Source organism: Balearica regulorum, chromosome 4 (assembly GCF_011004875.1).
Source record: "Balearica regulorum gibbericeps isolate bBalReg1 chromosome 4, bBalReg1.pri, whole genome shotgun sequence".
In the NCBI taxonomy this organism is placed as follows: domain Eukaryota; kingdom Metazoa; phylum Chordata; class Aves; order Gruiformes; family Gruidae; genus Balearica; species Balearica regulorum.
The window spans coordinates 5582391-5602057 of NC_046187.1; the positions used below are offsets into that span (position 1 = coordinate 5582391).

Below are 19667 nucleotides of genomic sequence, written 5' to 3' on the forward strand. Positions count from 1 at the left end.
GAAGGGGATAAGTTCTTTTCTCAGTAACAAGAGCAGATACAGCAGAGAAGGTACTTGGCCTATAGTTCTTCCCTTGAGGATCTCTGCCTGAAAAAGATAGGAAGAAAATCTCAATAAAATATCAAGATTTGACCTATTGCTGATTATGTGAGAAAGTCAAAGCAGGAATTTAATAAGAGGGGAGAAGGAAAGTAGGGCGCAATGCGTATCCTTAAAAATTAGAATTTTCTAATTTATAAGAACAGCAGATTTTATTAGTGGCTTATAAACAGCACAAACCTGGAAGTGACAATTAACAGCAGCCCACAGCTTAAGTCCATGATAGATGGTTATAATTCATATGCCATCTGGATGTGGAAATTTTGTTGGAAGCAGCTCTTAAAATGAGCTCATTGCTTGGTGCTGAACACTTTTCTGCAGGAATGTGTCTCAAAGAACAGCAATAGAAATGGAGGGCAACAATTTCTAAATTCTGTGAGAAGAGGGGGACTTTATTTTCGTCTTTGACTTGTCAACATTATTCTGAATTCAAGAGTTTCAGTTAGATCCAGAAGTCTGGGTGCTCCATGGCAGTAAAGGAACCGTATTTAGCTAAGAAGGGACAGGAAAGGTGGATAGCAAATGAAGAACTAATAGATATTTTTATGGTAGAAACCCAAACAAACCAAACAGATGCTATTTACTGAAGAGACACAAATGAAGGTTGGAGACCTAACTGCAAAAGTTGTTGTTCTCCTTGGGGGGGGGGAAAAAAATCCTTGTCTCTATATGTTTGTAAACTGGTGTGGTTTTTTAGTGGTCTGAAGAGGATGGAGAACCTGAGAAGCCAAACAGCATGGCATTTCAGTAAACAAGGCATGCTACAATAAATATGTAGATGAGCTGATCAGTGTAACAAATATTAACTTAAATATGTCGTTGCATGGGTTGCCTTAGACTTGCAGCCTAAACAGTAGGGAATGTGTGCTTTGAGATGGCATGCAGTTCTCTTCCTTGCTGAGACTGGTGATCTGGTTAGACTGTACCATGTACCACAGAAAAAAAGTCCTGCCGCAGACTTTCCTACAAAAGTTATTCTGAATACCTGGCAGAGAATTGAGAATGGGAGAAAAATATTAAAAATAGCTTGGTCAAATCTATCAGCTGTTCTGACACACATGAAAAGATGACTAAAATTGTTTTATTTAGACTACAAAACAGGTAGTGTCATACATTTTACAGAAAAAGGTAAATGCTAGTGAGAAATTATTTAAGCTAAGTGATAATGTTGACATACCAACAAATTCATGGTGACTTAAAGCTATTTTAGACTGCAAAATAGAAGGGGCTTTTAATTTTTAAAGCAGGGAAAGCCTGGAGCAGGTCTTTTTACTTGACTCAAGGATGACAAAAAAAGCAAGCTACTTCTATGGTGGAGTTTGAGCTCTTTGAGATTATATGACATGGTGCCTGTCATAGCAGAGATCAGATTTAATGACTCAAGAAATCATCTCTTATCTATGTCTTCTGTTCCCAAAAAAGGGAACCAAAAAGTTTGAGGGAGTGTATTTGGCTCCAGTCTGTGCATCATCAGAAATGGTAATTAAATTCACAGTAATCACCACTGTATAATTACTTAAATCAAAGGGGGTGTGTAGGGGTCTGCCTTTAAAGTCCCCATGCTCTAAAACCCAGAGTAGTAATAAATTGAATGGAGATCCTAAAATAGCTTCCAGAAATTTAGCCCCAGAAATTGTCTGAAGCAAATTGGTTTTATTTAGTATTTTACACAGAGAAAATGCATATACAAGTGGCAGCAGTAATTAAACTTTCAAGAGTAATTACAAGTAAAACTGAAATCACATATGATAAGCTCAGTTTAACACAGCACACCACTTCAATATGAAGATACATGTCATGGACCAGAAGCATCTGATATGGATGTGAATTATTTTTAGCAGTTCTGTAATTAAAAATCAGACTTTTCTGACAGTCTTTAAAGGAAGATGTTCCTTTAAAGTGTTTGACGTTGAATAATGGTTGGTGAACTAAATGACCACAACTACAGTCGGTGCACAACATATTTTGGAGTTGTGGAAAGATGAGCTCATAAAGAGTATGCACAACCCACAGCCTGGTCCATGGGCAGTGATTACTGCAAGCCCAGACAACCAATTTTATTTTCATGTGTACTGAAGATACTCTCTGCTTGCATTTACATTCAGGGATGCTTCTGACAGGATAAGTCATCAGTTTTACTACTCTGACTAGTCATCTTTATAGTGGTGCTTTGCAAAGATGTGCAGTCAGCTGAAATTCATACTATTAGTCATATTGTTGACTCAGCTAGTCATTCCAAAGTCTGGGCTATGTCTCCTATCGGTTTCTTCCTTACGTATTCTCTTCTTAGCATTATTGCTGATCTAGCACTGTATTCTGTGTACAGATAGTATATTTTATAGTTATATATGTATTTGCTTATTTTGCTGGAGATCTTCAGGAATAATTTTTGATTTTTAAAAATGCTATACTTATTAAAATTGTACTTGCAACTGAAAACCCTGGGACTGTCTCAACAGACCATTCAGTTCTATGAGATTAAGGTACTGTAGGATCATTCCCTTAGCATGGGAAAGATGTAAGAGAAACCTTAATCTTAGTTTAAGCCCAGTTCAAAATGACTCACTACTACACCTGATCCACAATGTTGTTGCTTATAGAATCAAAAACTATTAAAATCAGAGCTATGAGGACCTGAGTCAAACCATTCTTGAAGATTTCATCATAGCATTTATTTAGGAACACTGACATTATTAGATTTATGAGGATCTACTGTGGGAATTGCAACTTCAGTCATGCCTAAAACCAAACCTTATAGAAATATTCTTTACAAACTTAAAGCCATGAAGCAAATTGATTTCATTAGAGTTGGGAAGGCATGATTCTGTTTCGGATTCCATTTTTTAAAGGGTTGTCTCAGAAACAAGTTTTCCTCTTAAATTTGACAAGAAAATCACAAGTGTATTAAATACTATTCTTTTTAGTATTTTTTCTGCTTTTTGTATTCTGTTTTGTGGTACATGATAAAGCACAGTCTGCTCAAAGAAATTCATTTGCAGAAATCAGTCTTAAGTGGTAAGCTGAGAATAATTTCTGATAAATTGAAAATAGTTAACTTGGATATCTGGTATCTTCTCCTGAATGAAAAAGAGCATGTCTCTCTTGATGTGCATTCTTGCTATCTGCTGATCTAAGCATTTAAGAATGTTTTAGAATAGGACAGGACCAAATGAAGTGAACTTGGATGAGTAAATTCTCATGTGACTCTTTAGGAAGTTATAATCTGTAAAAGAACTTCAGTTGCAAGGAATCTCTTCTACTTGGAAAGCAAAAAGGAAAAACTGAAATCCCCTATTGCACGAAGCTTGCTATCTGATTTCCACCCCCCATATGTAGCCAGGTTTCTCTGAGGAAAAATCTTACATGGTCATTGGTTTTTTTTTTCCCATAGTGGTGCAAGAATTTTGTGAACAGATGCTGACTGATTCCCTTCTGTGCAATTGGACTGCTGGCTCTCTGAGTATTTGTTCAGGGCTAAGTTATGAAATGTTTGAGGTACAAGCTGAGTGTGAATAAAGGTTTTATTACTTTGAACAAGACATGTTGGCTCAAAATTCGCTTGCTTACATTTGTGTTGATATTAATGACCTGTTAGTTATATGTGGATATAAAAATGTCAGAGGGACTAAAACAGATCAAATAATATTTCTTCTTAGTTTTGCTCTTCAAATGTTTTATGGTTAATATCACTGGGCTTCCCTCATCTTGTCTTGATGTGTGTTTACTGGTTGTTACATGGTCACCTTTTTAAATACAAGATAAACCCACAAATCGTCTGGCTGCTTTTATTGTAATTTATGACCAGAGTTGTCTCTGCTTTCATAGATGATGGAATAGTTTCTAAACAGGGTGTGTGCAGAACTCATATTTACATTTTCCTTTATATTTAAAATAGCTCTGCAAAATAGCAAGCTTTCCATAGTCTAATATCTTTGGAATATGCTAGGAGAAGTTTATGCTAGGAGAAGTTAATATGCTAGGACTAATCCTCTTTCGGTCGAAGTCTTAAAATACTAATCTTGGTGAATTTTTAAAATTCTAGTTCGTATCTCTACTCTTGCCTGTCTTTCATTTTTGTAAAGAAAGATTTATTATTTAATCTGATAATTATTAGTGATATGATCAGGTTTTAGTTTACTTACATTTTTTCTTCTCTCAATGTGTTTTTGTAAGTGAAGACATAGGAAAGGCAAATATGAAGAGTTGTGTGTTTCAGAAAGGAAACTGATCTGTTAAAGTACAGTGAAAGAAAATGAAGTTTCAATGTTTTGTATTAAATGATTTTATTTTCAACAAGATCTAGTTACTAATATTTAATCATGATGTTACTTAATTACATAGCATTTCAGAAATAATAACTAATGCTAGAAATTGCATGGTAAATTCAGATTACTTTCTTTCAAAAGGGATGCTTCAATCATGCTATTGCAGTGCAAGTCTGATCTAGACAAATCTCCTTATGTCTGTAGAAGAGTTTCAGGAAAAAATGCTTCTGGAGGGAAGTGGCACTAAACAGTAGTAAAACTCTGATGCCCAGATTTATTTAAATTCATGGAGCTAATATCTAGCTGCCACACCATAGCCAAATGGTATTTAAAGAAGAACTTCAGTAACCTCTATGCATAGAAGTAATATTGCAGTTACCCAAAGCCTATATATCCTTTTGTCATCCTCATGTGTGAGAAAACTAATAATGTGAGAACCAATCTAATAGTTGATCCGAAAGACTTCGGAGAAGCAGCACCCAAGCCTTGCTGGCTCCTAAGCAGTAATGCTGAACAATAAAGCGTTACATGCAGCATCGTGTGTTATTGTTCTTGTCAGCTAAGCTTTCCAAACACTGTAAAACTCTTCTGTGTTTCTGATCCTTCTCATAATATTGTAGTATGATACTGCAACTGTACAGGGCTGTTGTCAGCCTGTGAGCCCACATCTGGAAACTATTAAAATTCTTCACAGAGCGTAGGGTGGCACAGGAGCAACTAATGCATCTGGAAAGATCAAAATCTTCCTGTTGTGCTGCGGTAGGGTAAGTGATTGTCAGGTTAAGGCTGGGAATCTCTTGGGATCCTTCAGACAGACTTCTAGTATATACAGTGTGATACAGGGCTGCATGTATAGCATGGCCAGGTACCTAAATGCTCCCTGTGAAAAGGATATGGAGCATTGCTCTTCTGGTTTGGTTTTGTTACAAGCAGCTAGTGGCAGTCCAGTTTTTAAAAAGCAACAGCTCCTTGTATGTGGATAAGCTTTACAGATCTGAAACCAAGTATTTTGAATCTAATTGCATGTCTCACATTTGATTTGTACATGCATACAATGCCTCTGTGGCATGAATCATGGGTAAGAGACCTTGTCACGTGTGACATGAATTGTACAGTAGTATTTTTTCCATGCTGATGTGGTTCAGCTATTCAAACTTAAGGAGCTCACTCAGCAGGGTGACCTAATTCTTCATCTTTCTTTTCTTCTGTTTTACTGGTAGCTTAAATTCATTATTCAGTTCCAGTTCAAACCCAAATATTTTAAATTAGTATCTTGTGAGATGATTTATGCAAGGCCATTTGTGTCTGGTTATTATATATTTTCCATAGAAATTATGAAAGCTCATTTTAAAATTCAAGATGAACTATAGCTTTTCATTACTACTTTTTTCTGGAGTCTTTGTTTTATTAATATCATAACTGGCAACCCTCATCAAGCTCCCTTGATTCTCATGATTCTACTAAGAGGCTGAAAGTGCATGTTCTAAGAATAGGAAGACAGAACTTATTGCTGTTAGAGAAACTGGTTTTAGGCAGATGTTCTGCTTAGTTTGGTACCAGTTAAATGATTTATAAGCTTCAAAAATGGTTCCTGCAACTTTACTTAGGTCACACCTATGAAAATACAACAGGTGAACTAAAAAAAGGATGTAAACAGGAATAGCAGATCATAAATAACATTGTTAGGTGGCTTTCTGAGAGTCTCAGGTAATTGTTACTGTGTCTGGGGTCTGTGCTGAGTAAGGAGGAAGATGGTACATAAAACAGTGGCATGAGACATTTAAAAAGAAAGATGTTCAGTGTTGGGTACACGTGTGTATATATAGTACAACCCTGTATATATTCTAATAGGGTTAATGGATCAAGTCTTGCAGAGAGCTGCATGTAACATACTTGGGCTGGATGAAACCAGTTCCAGCACCCAAATAAGTAGCTTTTGTGGCGACACACAAATAAAATCTTCTGGAAATTGAGAAACCTTTATTAAAAATGCTTCTTATTTTTGGTCTGAGATACTTGCAGGTGTATGTCATCCCTGCTTGTAGAGGGAAGACCAAATTACACTAGAACTTTGCTGAATATATTTGAAGTCTTTGATTCTCTTTTGCCTTGGAAGCCTGTTCTAGTTTATCCAAGCCTCAGGTACAGAAATAAATGTCATATAGACTTCTGCAAAAATCTTGTGTCTTACTGCTTTAGACAGTCTCCTTAACTGTGTAAAATGTATGTAAGTCCAATGGTGCCATTTAACTTCTTACTGAAATGTTAGCATGTGTCTTCTGCTTAAAATCACTTTTGGGCTGTGCTCATACACTTTTTAGGTTCCAATTCTGTCCCCTGGACCAAAAGACTTTGCTCTGGTTCATCTATCTTTGCTCCAGTGAAGGATGAGGTTAACAGTAATTTGTTGGTGCTGGCATGTAACAGTGCTTCTCGGGCTTTCTTTCACCTTTCCTTTCAAGGTGAAAATGCTGAGGCTTTTGGTTATAGGGCCATAATCTAAACATAAGCATGTAGTTTTAAGTTAAAAGATTAAATAATTCAATGCCTAAGAGACAGGATTGGATTCTAAAGAAATAGGTAATGAAATAGTAAAAATTCACGGGAAAGGTAGGATGCAAGTGAAGCTTGGGGACGTTAAAGTGACCCACTAGCAGAGCAGATGGACATAAAAACTAAATGAGAACTGACTGGGCTGCAGTAAGTATGAGGGAGGTATGAAACTGGGAAGGCAAATCCCAAATCAGCCCGGACAAAGCCAGACTGTTGCTGACCTTTAGTAGCATTTCCTAACAAAGAAAAAAATATGTTTCTGAGACATTAAGAACAGTGTCACTCTTACGATCATTAACACTCTTCTATGAAAATGGAACAACAAACAGAATAAATCAATTTTTATTTAGGCTCTAGTCGATCTCAAAGTAGAGACTTGTAAACCATTTCTTTACTGCTGGTACTGTATAGCTATTAAGTTACATGCAATGATGTCAGGTCTCAGACAAGCCTCTGAAATTATCTAGATGAGCTAAATACTCTTTGTATTTCTCTATGCAACTAAGGGCAGACATAGCAATGGGAGCGTAAGTGACTTTGATGCAGCATGATGTCTAGGCAGTAAGTAGCACTAGTCTGTAGGAAGCTAGCTCTGTCCTGCGTGCATCTTTGCCCTCTCTTCATGCCGAGGTAGAAGACTTAGTGTTGTTCCTGCTGTGTCTGCACCCTTCTCTAACAAGCAAACTACTACAAGCTTGGAACTACTCAACACTGGGTTTATTCCTCTGAAATATGACAATATAAAAATATTGTCTTATCTGTCAGAGCTGCCTACTTGAGTATAATCACATCTGTTTGGTGATAAATATAAAAACTGGTTTTTGTTCTACTAGCCCTGCAAAGCAAGGAAACAAGGAGATAAATAGTATTTTCACTGAATTCCAACCAACTACATCTACCTGACACATTACAACTCTACATGTCACTGAATTTGTATTATTGGTGACAGCATATCAACCAGAAGGGATCAAGCTTGATTTTTTTTTTTTTTTCAGAATCCAGGCTAGAATCTTACTGGGCTGAAATAAAGACATACCTTTCAAGTTGTAGTTTAAATATATAACAAAAACATAAGACAGCCCCTAAAGCACCAAAGGTACATACTTTGGAGAATAAGATCACACTTTAAGACACTGAGGCTAATATTGCTGTCTAAATTAAGAGTCCAGGTTTGCTTAAGCAACTGGGATTTTAGTAATCTGAGGACACAGGTGTACTCCATACTATAAGGAAAGGCAGGAAATCTTCATGGTCCCTGTCAATCACAAATAAATTCACCTTTTTTCAAGTCTGGGGATAAGTTCAACCCTGTGCTTTTGAGAACCACCCGCCCAAGAAGCTGATGTGTGCTACCTTGAAGTGCAACCCTATGCAAATAATCCATTTCTAGCTACTGCTTAGGAGAGGAGACCAGATTGTTACAATATAAATGACTAATTCTACATGGAAAAGGAATGGACAAATGGAAAAACTTATTACTGTCTTGCAAGCAATTAGCTCAGTTCCTGAGGAAGCAACACAATGTATAGTTCATCTCTTAATGCTGATCTACTATTGTCTTGCAGTACTGAGGGCTGTACAGACATGCGTATTGTAGATCTAACAATTGAGGTGAAATTAGGCTTTGACCTAATAGAGAAGAAAACCTAGCAGATACCCTGGTTTCTGAGCCACAGGCTGGCGTCACTGGAAAGATAAATTACATGTAACTGATTTGTGCTAGCTTTTCTGCCCAGGAGTTATAGCATTGCACACTGTTAGAAAGTGTTTACAGGCTAGAGGAATGGACCAAAAGCAACCTCACACAGTTCAACAAGGGGAAGTGCGGAGCCCTGTGCCTGGTGAGGAACAATCCCAGGCACCAGCACGTGCTGGGGGCCGACCTGCTGGAAAGCAGCTTTGCAGAAAAGGACCTGGGGGTTCTGGTGGGCACCAAGTTGAACACAGGTCAACAATGTGCCCTTGCAGGGAGGGCTAACAGCATCCTGGGCTGCATTAGGAGGAGTTGCCAGCAGGTTGAGGAAGGTGATCCTTGCCTTCTACTCAGCACTGATGAGGCCACAGCTGGAGTGTGGGGTCCAGTTCTGGGCTCCCCAGCACAAGAGGGATGTGGAGCTATGAGGGCAGAGTCCAGTGAAGGATGACTAGGATGACTGTGGGATTGGAGCATCTCTCCTATGAGGAAAGGCTGAGAGAGCTGGGACTCTTCAGTCTGAAGAGAAGGCTCAGAGGAGGTCTCATCAATGTGTACAGATACCTGAAGGGAGGGTGCAGAGGGGATGGATGGAGCCAAGCTCTTTTCTGTGGTGCCCAGTTCCAGGACCAGAGGTGATGGGCACAAACTGAAACACAGGAGGTTCCCTGTGAATGTCAGAAAACAATTTTTTTTACTGTGGGGGAGACTGAGCACTGGCAGAAGTTGCCCAGAGAGGCTGTGGAGTCTCCATCCTTGGAGATATTCAGAGGCCATCTGGGCAGCCTGCTGTGGTGGACCCTACTTGAGCCGGGAGCTTGGACCAGATGACCTCCAGAGGTGCCTTCCAACCTCAGCCATTCTATAAAGTTACACTGAAATGAAGCTTCTGCATATGCTTAGCTTTTAAGAAACAAGTGCTTCTAATGTTTTTCTGCTGTGAAACTGCTATTAAAAATACATCTGAGTATCAAAATATCTTTGAGGCTAAACAAGAGCTTATTGGCACTGAATATTAGAGTTCAGAGATGTCATATTTTCCTATTGTTGTGCCAAAGCTATTAAAGTTGCACCTGAAACTAACAACTCTAAACAGGCAGTCTTTCTCTGGCTTTACTGTAACAAATACAAAGTCCTGTTCTTCAAAGTCAGTTTATGGATTGCTGGTTTTAATAAAAAAAAAAAATCTGATTTTGCACAACTGCAAAGTCATCTTAACATGCACAGTTATAACTTGTTTGTGCTCTGTATTTAAAACAAAGTGCAGAAGACAAAAGTAGAAGTGATACTGGCTTTTTTTTTCAGAATGCCCGCAGCCATGATTTTCCACTCAGTAAAGATTTTTCATCTAAAAGAATGAAGAGTAGGCAGATGCTCAGAGAAAAGTGATAAGGATCTAGGAAGATTTTAAGACCTTCAGCTCAGGTCAAACTAAAATCCTTTACAAACAGATTTAGAATTAGCTTCTTAGCTATGTTCTGATGAGTTTTCTGAGGACTCAAGGAATTCTTGGTGGTTCAGAAAGAACTTAACCTTCTCCTAATATGCCTCATGTTCTGTCAGCTATGCAGAGGCAATGGAAAACATTTGTCAAAACAGATGGCAGCGCTAGCCCCCCGCCATTGAATACAAATGGTGAGTTCAAGGTCCAGTTAATGGCGGGTGAGCCAAGAAACATTTGGAGATTTAGTCTAACATTGAATATACCCCAAAGAATACACTATTACAATTCCAGGACTTCTTGGCTATGGCCAAACTCTGAATACTGCAAGAACAGTAATTTCATAGTTTACACTTCCAGCCAGAACAGAGAACTGCTGAGGTGCACGAAAACTAAGATGTAGCAGTTAGCATGATTTTCAAGATTTTTTGAAAAGACATGTTCGACAGCTGGTTCAGTCCAGCAGAACAATTTTTTCCCAGTGCTTCATGATAGTCTGCTATGGCATTCAGTTGCTTTTCATATACTAAAATAAATATTATCTTAAAAGCAATTATGTGTGTAGAATATACTAAGAGACTGAATGTGAATATATCTGTTTTTTCTATTAAAAAAATGCTGGCATGTTACTCTGAAGCAAGTTCCACAGAACAGTTAGGTAAAACGTGGAAACTCTGATCTGTGTAGCTGAAGTGTTTGTAATTGCTGGTGGCATGACTACTAAAAGCAAAACAAAGTTGCAGAGATGTTGTCTTACGTGCATCCAAGAAATAGATACTGGGGTAACTTGTGCTGATTAAGTTTTAATGACAAAAGCTCTTGCTATGTTTTAAACAATTCACTGCTACATAAGCAGATGTTACTTGCCTTAGTTTAAAATATGAATATAGAAAAAGCTTCTACAAAGTGTTTGTAATAGTGACATCAGTGCTTTACACTGACCCTAATCAAGATCCTAGCTATTTACTCATGTATCATTCTGTAAAGGTAGCTTTGTTTTCTATGGAAAGGATACAATGCTACCCACTGCAATGCAGTAAGTGCAATCTTACGCTGCACTGTGTCTGTCTCTATGGATCCTTTGCCTGTGTGGTGGGAGTTGAGCATTGAAGGTGAGAAGCGCAGCACTGCTGAAAGCGTAAATAACTACTGAGTCTTGCGCACAAGTGCCTCTTAGCAGGCTCAGAATGTCTCTTCCCAGTCGTACCTCACTGTACTCCCTTCTGCACGCTGTGGGGAGTGTACGGCCTCAACTTAAAAATCAAGAGCAAGGGCTGAAAGATAACTAATGTGCCTGATAGTTTTCAGACTACCTGTATTTGCTTCCCTCAGCTTAACGCTAATGACTTCATAAGGATTAGTTAAGGCTAACAGACCTACTCTACCTTTTTTTTCTTGAACCTCTGGGATACTTCTAAACTGATGAATGAAAGCCAAGTTACTGTTTACTGTATCTTAAGGTAAGCTGTTAAACACCCAGTGTTGTTATTTTTTTATTTAGGGTTGTAAAACAAGGGTTCACATGCACTATCTATCCCCTGTGTAACTTGCGTGTGAGAATGGAATGATGGTAGCTATTTAATTTCTTTACCCGTGGTTTCAGATTGGACTTAGAGACCATACTTAAAATCCACCTAATCTTATAAAGATGTGAAATTCGTCCTTCTCAAAACCCTTGTGATCTTTACACAACAAATTTGGCCAATAGGTCACCATTACTTCCTGCAAAGCAGAATTGGGAGATGTGTCAAAATAGCTCTTGTTTTCTCTTAGGAATCAGGCATTGCAGATCAGTGCAAGAGCAATATGCAGCTGTTAACACACCTCACTTAGCAGTAATATTCAACTTTCAAAACACTGTATGTTCCAAGTAACTGTGGCAGATGTACTATAAAGCACATAAAGATGTGGGAGGTAATCATTAATGCTAAGGATCTTGAAGATCATCTTGACAGATAACAGCTTGCTGTTGTGGCTGTCTCAGGAAGATCACTGTTACTTGGAAGCAGTACAACTCTATGCCTCTCTTCTTGACGGTATCTGGGATTAATTAAGTCTGCTGTTGCCTAAATATCTCTGTAGACAAAAATCTATCTTGAAGGAAACGGCTGCAGAGATCCACATTGAATGGCAAAGAATTATGGTTGCCAAACTTGTTTACATAGATTATTTTTTTTAGCTGAGACTTTCACTGTAGTTTGATACTAACAAAAGTCATTCCTGGATTGAAGCATCTGGAAACAGTATAAGGGAATGAAAATGGATGTACAAATCTAGAAAACAACTTCTTTAAGTATACCCATCATTTAAAACAGAAAAAAACCTAAGTAAATTGCATTTTCAGAAGTCTGGCTAATGAACAAGGTATTTCTTGGGTTTTGTACTGTTCAGTACTGTACAAACAAAAGTGGTGTTATTTTTCCTTAATACCTCTATAAGCCTAGGTTCTTCCACTTTAATCTTAGTGACAATAATACAGCATTTTCTTTCATGATTTGCTATGGCTATTAATCCTATGAGCTTAGATCATTTTGTTAAAACACAATTGAAATTTAGGAACCTGCCTACTTTATCCTCCTGGTCAAACTTGTCCTCATTTGACAGGGCTCCTTTCTAATTTTGATTTATTAAATTCTGTGAGAAAGAACAAAAGTGGCCTCCTGTTTCTTATTACACAGGACCAACTGATCAGATAATTCATGGTCTGACAAAATATTTCAGTGAATTCACTGTATGCAGTAAGCATTGCTGTTATTAGGTCATGTTAAAGTAAGAATGCAATTCCCAATTCTTTTGTAAACAGCAGCAATATGCTATGCTTAGCAAGTACCTCTCTCCTGTAGAAATATGCTTTTGGTTTTGTTTTGAATTTTAAAATGTACCACGTCATTTTAAGTTGCTAAATGGTGTGATTTACTGACTGCCCTTGATAGATTGTGTTGGCATCTTGTGAGGACTGCATTCTGGCTTTCTTCCCTTAAAATACAGACAGTTCTAAGAAAGCAGCATTATTCTTGTGAAAAGAGTATTTATGTATTTCCCTTACATGCTTATCCGCCGCATCATCTTACTGGGACCATGTTTAATCTGCCAAAAGATCTTCTGAACTCTGACTGCAAACCATTCTGCAGTCCAAATCTCTCATGCAAATCCATATGACTTCAGGTAGGTGGAGGACTTCAGGTTCCCTAAGCACATTATCCGCAACCAACTTTACAGCTTTCTCAGCCTTATGACTGGTGCATATTCAAAGCACTGTTCACTTATTGTACTTGTCATCTAGTTAGACTGTATAACTTCTATCTAGGCAGTTTGCTTTCAATCTTACCTCAGTATTCACAATCTCATCTTGCTGAGATGCAAGGCTCCTTACCCAGGCTCCTTATCCTGAAAACTTGGAGTTTTTTATTTGTTTAACTTCCGTGGCTTGCAAGCAATCCAGCTTTCGTTCAGTCGGTGTTCGGTAGGCTCGTGCATGCCTCTGCACTGCTTGGGTTTTCTTTAATTAACGTATGGGCTATAATATATTGTTTGTTTTGAATCTGATGTCATGGGAAAAAGTGTTGCTTGAGTCAGTATGGAAACTTGCCCAGATACGTTCAAGTTGCTTCTTCCTTGACCGTAGTATCTGCTTGAAACTTTTCACTTGCCTTCTAATGGTTATTCCTGCTCATCCACAGGCTGTTTCCAGTCCAAATATAGTGCTACTTGATTGAAAAAATCCAAGAAGCGGTTCTCTTTTTGGCACGTGTTTAACAATCCCGACCGAATCCCTGCTGAAATGCCACGGTCCAGTTTGTCATAGAAGGTCACAGGCTTGCTAAGGCTGTCCCTCCGGACATTTCAGTGACTTCTGTGTCTGCACAGCTAGAAAAACTCTGCTGAAATCTGGAATGTTTTTCAAACCCTTTTTTTTTCCCCTCCCTCTGAAGTCGCTGTGAGGAAGCAGTGACCTAGGTACCCTTGTGAAACTCCAATTGACCCGCAATTTGGAAGGGGCAGCCAGTGCGGGGCTGTGCCCTACATCGGGGTACTGGGGTTGGGGTTTTTGCACTGAAGGAGCCTTTCAGATGGTATTTGGGAATGACTTTAAAAGCACAGCCATGGTGATTTTATTTGCTTAGTCAGGGCGAACTCCACTGATACTAAGAGCTGAGTTACAACAACTGAAGAACAAGCCCTTAAATTCTAGGGAAATTATTATACAGACTGAGCTTAAAAGGCTGTAATGCTGTCTTCAGTGTACAAATAGTGTTAAGTGTTTAATACCCAACTAATTTCTAATTAGCTTTTTCTTTCTTAACTTTTTCTGTTATACTTGTTTCTGTTGATGTTGTAGTTTTGCTGTAAGAAAACAGAGCTCTGCTCAAGATAAAGCTGTCCTGAGCTGTACCTTCAGATGTGTAGTACCTGCTCCCAACAAGAGGCTTCAGCAGGCTTCAGGGCTTGAGTGTTCCTGTTGAAACATTCAGAAAATCAAAATGTAACAGTTTGTTTTGTAAATACCAACTGGGATTTTGCTGTAACTCTTAATCCTACTGATCAAGAATGGATTTTCCTGGGGACAAAAAAGATACTGTTCTAACTCGAGGGTTGTCTCACTGCCAGATTTCAAGCTCCTGTTATAAATCATTATGGCTCTTCAAAAACAGATGAAAAATATGAATGTTGGCAAAACTATCCTTCACTAAGTTTGTTCCAAAAATGGCTGAACTATTTTCTATCAAACTTTAAAAAAAAAAATAATAATTCTAGTCCAAGAAGAAATTTCAACCTGGCTGAAATCTGACATATTTCATTACATACTTTAGTTATCAAATAATTAGTCAAACTGAACTGTCAGTGTCACAATGTGCTCTTCTATTAAGTCACATAAAGACTAAAGGGAAAGGTTGAGAGATGTCTGTTCTGTTTCTTTAATAAAAGATACCTTGGTAGACAGACAAGATCCTTGAACAGAACTGGATTATAAAGGACTTTATAAGTGGGTCAGAGTGGTGGAATTGAACACACTGTATGTAGTGTTTATTAGCTACCTGGATGCTATTGGAAGATAAGAAAAATATTTGTAGATCATATATATTTCTTTAAAGATACAGAAAAGGAATTCTGGAAAGTGTAACCAATGCTTTTTAAATGATATTAATTTTGCTTACCTCTTTCCAGGATGCTTCCCAGCATGTAATAAATTTGTATGGCAATTATTAAGCTATTAAGTTTCCTTCTTAAACCCCCTCCATCCATTATAGAATAATGGTCATGTTTTGCAAGTGCTGCAAAATATTTTCTGGTGTTCTAGGTTGTATTGCATGCTTTCTTAGTTTGATGTAAAGTGACTTTGTTCATATGCTCAGAAGTGATGTTGGTAATTATTAACACATTATGGAGTTAGGTCTATCTCAATGTCATTTGACTAACCACTCCTATTTTTGTCAGCATCTAGAAATATTATATTAATATAGTTGGTTGAGGAATTACATGTAGGGAGATCTTTGGTTGCTTTTGGCTTTGGAGGAACTGCTGGAGACTGCAAAACCTGAACAGTGAAAGTGGCTAAGATACCTTAGCTTTTCTGAGGCAGTGCTTATCAGACAGGGCAAGCTTGCAATTTCACCAAAGAATTAAAAACATGCTTATATTATCGAAATAACGCACATTCTATTATCTAAAGCACTTTGGATTTGAACTCAATGGGGAACTAGGTTATAAAACAGAGACCTTATTGAAGTCAGTCTCTTCTGGACACCCTTAAGTTGCAATGAAGGTGATGGCAGAATTAATTCATCTACAAATGGACTCAGAATAAACAACAACTTGAATGCAATCTTCCTTTTATTCAAAGCTAGGTTGGTGATTTTGGTTAGCTTGCCTCATCTATTGCATTTCTAGGCCATCTATCAATACAGTTATCCCTTTAGCTGCTCCTACCTCGATGACGATGAGAGAAACCAGGAGCCAGGCAGAGAATATATGGGCTATCACGACATCTTTGTTCATTCAATGTGTTTTGCTCAGAAAAAAGCACCTGGCCCTCAGGAACACCACTTGGCAATGACAAATGTGCACGTAGTCTGACATTCCAATTGAGGGATCATGTCCTGAGAATTCTTCTTAGTTACTAGTCTGTATGACCAGTGTTTTTAAAATAGTGGAGCCGATATCCAGGATATTTTTGCTATTTATAATTCCCATTGTTGCAACTCTCTGGGGATGATTAGATTGGATGACTTCAGTGGTGTGATAGCTATTGATATAAATAACTTTCCAGAAGATTTCCTCATGACTTCAGAACAAATTAGCCAGTAAGAAAAACATTTCTGAAGGAGTTTGGTTCCCTAGCTATTGTCTGAAAATCACACTAGGTACTGATCTGCATACAGAAATGCTAAAAACCTTCAAAAGCTAATCTTTGAATGCCTTGGCTTCTCATTAAAAAAAAAAAATCAATTATCAAACATCTAGGTGCAGGTCTCAGGCTCCTCAGTTTCTTCAATGTTTCTGAATATTGTGCTTTCTGATAAGTTTACAGAAAATGGAAGAAATGGTCACCTAGATAAAAGCCAAATAAACTGTATGTATTAATCAGTGATCAGAAACAAATAGTGCGGTTCAATGAGTTCAATGAATAGCTGGGGAAATCTGGCCAAGGGACAAATAAATATCCAAAACTCTCCACTTATTTGAAGTATACCTATAGGTCTGCTGTTGGAAAAGGTCTTTCCTGTGAGACTTCCACTGTTTCCTGGTTTCAGCCAGGAAAGGAATAGTGGAAGAAGTGCCTCTCACTCTATTTTGGTACTTCTGCTTCTGATCCCTGAAGGAAAGCAGAGGCATGGTGCATGTTTGAAAATAAATTAACAAATTTCTAATTGCACTTTCATGTGGGTTTGATTCCATGTTTTGGTTGCAGTTTTAAATCATTTTTTTTGTGGACTAATGCTGAGGAATTGTTTCACTCTTTCCTAGGAGGATCAAAGATTTCAGGCAGTCCAGAGGTCTAAATAACCAAAAGTCACCCTGTTTGTCATTATTTCCCTTTTTAAATCTGAGTTCATGCACCCAAATGCTCAAACTTCGTGTCTGTGCCTGCACATGTGTGTATACAATTTGGATAACCTCCTTAGATTACCTGCGAAAACTGAAATTCTTAGACCTGATTGTTAATTGACTGAGACACCTTGGACTTCCTTTAATTAGCAACAGAAAATGCTGAAAGCCTTTGTGTTTTCACCCTTGTGTTTTTCAACTATATGACTTATGTGGAAAGCTCCTTCTAGCCCATTACAGGTGTGCAGATAGCATCCTATAAAGATTTACTTGATGTATTGAAAAGACAGATACTACAGCAGCAAAACGTTGAAGGTGTTTGAGGTAACTGCAGCTCTTGACCTTAGTAGAATGAAGTTAGCTAAACATTATTGCATTACAAAATGCTTGCTGTACCGTGGCATGCAGTTTGCTATGTGGAAATGCAGATGTTCCTCAGCTCGGTAGTGTTCCATGCACCTCAAAACTTTCTTCTGAGTGACAGCTCTGCTTTTCTTGGACAATATTTTAGAAGTGTTTCAGAGCCATGTAAAACTGGAAAGCTCCAGAGAATGAGCTAATCCCTTGGCCAATGAAATATGAATATATTTGAAATTTAGTAAAACCTCTGAGACTTGCAGTCAGCAGGACTCTGCAGAGCAGGAGCAAGGCTGGCACCATGTACTCGCTGGTGCCAAAGGAGTACAATCCTTGCCTGTCACGGTAAAATTAGCATGTTGCTTAAGGTAAATGAACTGCAATGAACTTTTCTGGGGAAAAAAGTTATTCTTACTTATCTGCATAATGACAATGTAGATGATTGCTTAGTATATTTACAGTGAAATAAGCGTATTGTCATGCTGAATTAAATTGGTGATATGTTACCATAGATGGTGGTGACAGTAGCAAATGCTTCTGAAAAGTGTAGGAAAAGCAACTGTAAGATCACATGCAATAATCTACCCATAAGGGAATGGCAGATTCCATTTGGAATGATAGACTTGCATCTTTTTGGGAGTCTTCTTTCTTATTTCTAGTTTTAGTTGATATTGTTAGCCTTGATGTAAACACTAGGGAATGCAACCATATTTGGGGGAAAGAGGGAAGCTTAATTTTGTGAGACGTTATAGATACTGAAAAACAATCCTCAGGCAAACTGATTATAATATAAGCAACTGACAAAAGGAAAAGGTATCCTATGTAATATTCTAAAATCAGTAATTTTATCAAATTAATTCCTGCATCTATCGCAGACTGAGAAGCTGCTTGAGTTCTAGCCTATTTTTTCTAATCAAAAGTTTGTCTCTCTTCAGGACCCGGATAAATAGGTATAGGCCTTAAAAAAAAAAAGTGTATCAGTATTCATTTTCAGTTCTTCTAATTCCACCAACTAAATGTGTAAGAGCAGCGCTGTTCCCTCCATTCTTCTAGCCTTCAGTTGCCTGCAAGTTTCAGATAACTTGAGATGAGAGGGGAGCATGCAGTCCATACAAAACACTGAGCTAACTGCCTACTTTCTTAATCAGATCTTCTGCCAGGACTTGTTTATCAAACTGTCTTGCCTGTCAAACCAGGTACTGGAGGAGGGAGTTCAGGACCATCAGGTACTGCATTGAGCTAAAGCTGTCTAGTGGATCTGTAAAAGGATGAGGGGAATAGACTTGGCCAGTGGATTTTATTCCTAGTCAAGTGTCAGGCATATTGACTGGGATTTCTCCACTGGCAATAAAAGGATATAATAATCAAGAGAGATCTGAAGATACCAGGGAGGAATCTTTTTGCTTCCTCTGGTATTTTTTGTGTATTAGCAAGCTGGGACACTACTAAGACAGTTCTTTGCCACAGAAAACTGGCACTGAGGAAGCTGCCACCTGGCAGAGCGGTGTTACTACCTCCTTTTCTGTGCTGCTGCTGCTCCCTGCTGTGAGGGAGAGGCCGTGGTAGGAATCCATAATTCATTTAGCCATGTTAGGTGGTACTTTCTCATGTTTGCTCTAGATTGACTGTGATAATGGCAGAGAAAAAGACTATTCACTTCTTTTCATCTCTGTCCTTGTACCTGAGATTTTTAGTCCTCTACATGAAACTTCACACAGACTTATTTTTGGAGACTTGTTCTGTGAAACTATGTTCCTCAATTTAAAAAAAATCCTGCTTTTTGAATCTGAATCTCTGCTGTCCTGATTGATCTGGATTTACTGCTTCTAAAAATAAACACTTCTACAATCTATATGACTCTGCAAGGGGTAATTCCCTGTAGCAGGAAGGCAATGTATTTGTTCAAATTAAGTTAATTTTCAACACTAAAAGCTAATCAGAAGCAAAATATAGCAGAAGAAAGAAAAAAAAACCCTAGCACTATTTTTCTACTCTAGCTCCAATAAAAAAATTTATGCTTTCATGTCCTGACTTCTGATACAAGATACTTTCAGATTTGATAGAATAATTTGATTATATTGAGTCTTAGCTTCAGAAGAAAGTATTTTTCCCTGTTTTTGATCTGAGATACCTTTCTAATGAAGAAAAATAAACAGCAAATAAATCCTTTGTGGTCAATCTCTAGGGGGGGAAAAGCAAAGGCGTCTATTTG

The 19667-nt window shown here is 38.0% G+C and overlaps 1 protein-coding gene and 1 long non-coding RNA gene across 2 annotated transcripts in view; one reads left to right on the forward strand and one right to left on the reverse strand.

Annotated features, from left to right (window-relative positions):
- PDE5A (phosphodiesterase 5A) overlaps window positions 1–13961 on the reverse strand; it is a 136573-nt gene extending 122612 nt beyond the window's left edge. Inside the window, exon 1 of the mRNA XM_075751039.1 lies at window positions 13380–13961. The gene's annotated coding sequence lies outside the window, so the exon portion shown is untranslated. The remainder of the gene's footprint in view (window positions 1–13379) is intronic.
- The window catches only part of LOC142601642 (uncharacterized), a 124509-nt gene that overhangs the window by 81490 nt on the left and 23352 nt on the right, over window positions 1–19667 (forward strand). The gene's annotated exons all lie outside the window — the stretch shown is intronic.